General features: G+C 36.5%; 1 long non-coding RNA gene across 1 annotated transcript; it reads right to left on the bottom strand.

The window, feature by feature from the left end:
- Positions 1–1,108: 1,108 nt before the first annotated feature.
- Positions 1,109–2,366, bottom strand: LOC122093426. Its single transcript, XR_006144445.1, has 3 exons — positions 2,204–2,366; positions 2,004–2,051; positions 1,109–1,452 (listed from the first exon to the last, which is right to left on the bottom strand). It is a non-coding gene; the product is annotated as an uncharacterized LOC122093426 (long non-coding RNA).
- Positions 2,367–3,746: the final 1,380 nt, after the last annotated feature.

The following is a 3,746-nucleotide window of genomic DNA, read 5'->3' as shown; positions in this document are numbered from 1 at the left end:
TTCCCATTAGTTTTGGGTTGTAGGCCTCAATATATAGGCCTCTATTCATTAGCAATAGTATTGCCACATGATGGACTTTTGTATTTGGGCCTGTTTAGCCCAATAGCTTGTTTTCCGGATTGTACTAAGCAGAGTTGGACTGTACGGAATCTTAACGAGCCTTTAGCCCATATCTCAGCTTGGGTCTATGTTTAACAAATCGGAATTGGATATGGGCTTAGCTTCTATCGATTCGGATCTAGAATTAGAATTGGGAAGAAGAAGCGAATATCAACTATATGAATGTACTTTCGTGTTTAGTGGGGCTGTCAATAATTCATTATTCCATTATTTTTCTTATAAAAATAAGTTGGGTGATGGATTGTCTTGGTGATGGATATAATGCATGTAGAATGCTTTGACTTGATTGATCTATATAGTATATTAGGTAGACAATAGGTACCTTATTATAGTCTGCTGTTATGAACTTGTGGCTGATTTGTAGTAATGCATCAAGTTGATAGCCGGGTATTTATTATAATCGGCACTTATTATAATTATCCATAACTCGTCAATCTATTTGCATGGATCTTCGTGTTCATCCTTATTTAGGATCTCCATGTAACCGATCCCTTTAAGTTGAGATAAGATTTTAGATGTTGTTGTTGTTGTTAAGCAAAGATCAACTATGTTCTATTTTTTCGAGCTTTTGATTTAATAAACTTGGGAATATTACTAAAAGATGAAAGTTTCATTGATTTTTTGCTATTTTACTAACAAAAAGAAAAAGCAACCGTTAAAAGAATGGGCAATTCAAAAAAGGGTTGCATGAATCAATCGTATCAGGATTAGGCTTTGCCAATTCGAATTCCAATCAAACGATTCACCCGATCTATTCTAAGACTTAGTTAAATCATGGTTCAGGTATGCTTTGTAAAAGAATCTACAGCCAGAAAGTAAGGACCTTATACAGAAAGCATTGGATTGGAATCTTTTCCATTTTAGGTCTTCAGCTCGAGTCTTCTTGCAACTGATCTGTTACATGGGTTGGGTGTGGCTACGTGTAATCGGGTCGGTCTACCCTTTGGATGAACATTTTAGATAAAGTTCTGAGGATTGAAGCAGGTTATACTAATAACAATACCCAATTACCATTAAACAAGAGAAACAAAGAACAACAAAGATAAATACGTTACACGGTTACTATGTATGAAGTTCAGCCATGGCTGCCACCCAAACATTAGCACACAAACAGATAAGAAGAAGAAGAAGAAGAAGAAGAAGAAGAAGAAGGACGACACAGCTTATTCTGATACCACACCTATTACATTCTTATGTTCTCCCAAACTACTGTCACTGTTTATTAATCTTTAATGCCCACAAGTGCAGTCAGTGCAAGCACAGCTATCTCCGCACTTGCACTTACCGTCGTTCTCCGCTGCCGCGACCTCAATCACAGCATCTTCGTAGTAGCTGCAACACAAGAAAAAGCCCATCATCATCATGTTAAATATCCAGGATGCATACTATACAAGGAGTTCTATGTTCCAACATGACATTACTGGGACTTGGGTAAAACTCATCCTTAAAACTTCAAGTCCTTATAAAACTCACAAGTACACCGAAGTTGCCACACTTTTTAAAGAGAGGGTGTCTTGAGTGCAAAAAAAACTGCCGCTACCCAGGTTGTAGGAACTTTCCTACCACCTAGCTAGTCAAAGAAATGGAATAATTTACTTCACAATTATCTTCTTAGGTTTTAATATTTTTGAAAAACTATCCTCCAGATTTCATTTTTTTGGGATTGAAAGTTCATCCCTTGAAGTCCTTATAAGTCTTTACATCGGGTTCCCCAAATATCTTCCTAGGTTTTAATATTTTCGAAAAACTATCCTCTGGATTTCATTTTTTTGGGGTTGAAAGTTCATCTTTTAAAGTCCTTATAAGTCTTCACATCGGGTTACTTGAGAACCCTAATACATATAAAGTAACAATAGTTACTAAAGGAAACATCGCAAACATACCTCTTCTGGGTCTCGACGATTTCGATGCCATAGCTGTTTCCCTTCTTCCTGCGATTCACAAGCATATTTATTTAGCTTACTCGAATGATCTATTGATCATCAAGTATGGAGATGAACTCACATGGGAAAAGATAGATGAATATATAGATAGATTGGAGAAGATATAGAAAACCATAGATGTGGTAAAATAAAGAACTTACACACACTGGCTCTTGTCAGCACAGTCACAGTTGTCACAGGTCGACATGGTGATTGAGTAAATGAAAGAAACCGAAGAGAATAGATCAGAAAATAGAATTGCAGTATGAGGAGAGGAATTAGTTCTCTTGTACTTGCTATACCTTGAGAAACTTAGCTCTGGTATTTATAGGCAAAGTCATAAAGATAGTCAAGGAGAAGATATGGGAAATGGAGGGACATGTGAGGAGCACACGCCTTCACTGAGACCATCCAAAGGAATCTCAATTATGTAGTGGGGTGGCCTCCTATGGTCCTCTCATGTCATCTTCATTCAACTTTTATAGAGAGAAGAAATAGTGAAATACTTATCTCTCTATCTCTTTCTTTCTTAATCTTTTGACACTGAAAGGGCATAAGCAAGATTATTAATTTCTTGTTTATTAAACAGAATTTTGTAAAGAGATAGAGATTTGATTCATTAAGAAACAAAGTTGATTAGGCCTATAGATGGGATACTATTCATGGTTTGATTCCCAAACTCTTCATCGGTCCTGAAGTTAACGCGTGTGATTTGATTGTTTGAAAATTGAATAACATTCACAAAGTGAAATCATTAATGAAATTCAAATGAAATGTCATTAATTTTGATGAAATGTAGGGAGTTATAGAATTATAGTCCCACGTCAGCCCAAACTGGTTTGTCCAAGTCTTTGATGCATTCATTATTTTTTTTATTTTTTTTTATTCGAGAAAAAACAGAAGTTTAAAGGAAATTTAAATATCGACATATTTACAGTTCAGCGCTTTGTACGTCTAAGTATTCAAAAAGCTAATATATGGATTATCAGTGACAAAAAGCGCAATGGGTTTTAGAGAAAAACCGATCCATGGTTAACCGCCATCTAAAAGTAGGCCAAGGCCACTTCAAAAACTGATCCACAGAGATTAAACTGTTAAGTTTAGGTAAGTCTGTTAAAATTCTGTCGAAAATCTTTTCTTTGAGTTGAAAATCCTGGAGCCCGATCAGAAGTCCCATTGCTGCGGCATCAGTACCCTCTCCTGTCATGACAAAATCAATAAGAGAGAGTAAAGAGAAAACTAATAGTGCCCATCCAAAAATTCTTAGAAACTTATCGGTAATAGCTGTTATAATAATAGTATTTTCAGGATATCCGCTTGGGGAAAGACATATAATAGGTCGGGAAACCAAGGGCTGTTGCTGTTGTGCGGGCCTAGTAGTAGATAGGGGCTGTAATTTGGTTGTCCAGTAGTGCACTTGCTGGATAACAGTGTTTGGTGAAAGGGATGAGATTCCCAAAGTAACTATTTCTATGCATCCATAAGTAGTAGCAAGTGGTAATTAGTATAGTAAAAAAAGAAGTCAATTTAGCCAGAGTCAAGCGACTGGAATTAAAGAGAAACATAATTAAACGAGGAACAGAGGTAAAGAGAAGACTAGATGGTCGAAAACCAAGTGGACCAGAGGCCCAAATTCTCTGAGCAACCTCACATGAGAAGAAAACATGAAGGAGATTGTTCTACCCTTTGTGACATAGACTACAA

Source organism: Macadamia integrifolia, chromosome 11 (genome assembly GCF_013358625.1).
Source record: "Macadamia integrifolia cultivar HAES 741 chromosome 11, SCU_Mint_v3, whole genome shotgun sequence".
In the NCBI taxonomy this organism is placed as follows: domain Eukaryota; kingdom Viridiplantae; phylum Streptophyta; class Magnoliopsida; order Proteales; family Proteaceae; genus Macadamia; species Macadamia integrifolia.
Note: the sequence above shows the minus strand (reverse complement) of the source record. Positions and strands in the feature narration are given on the sequence as shown.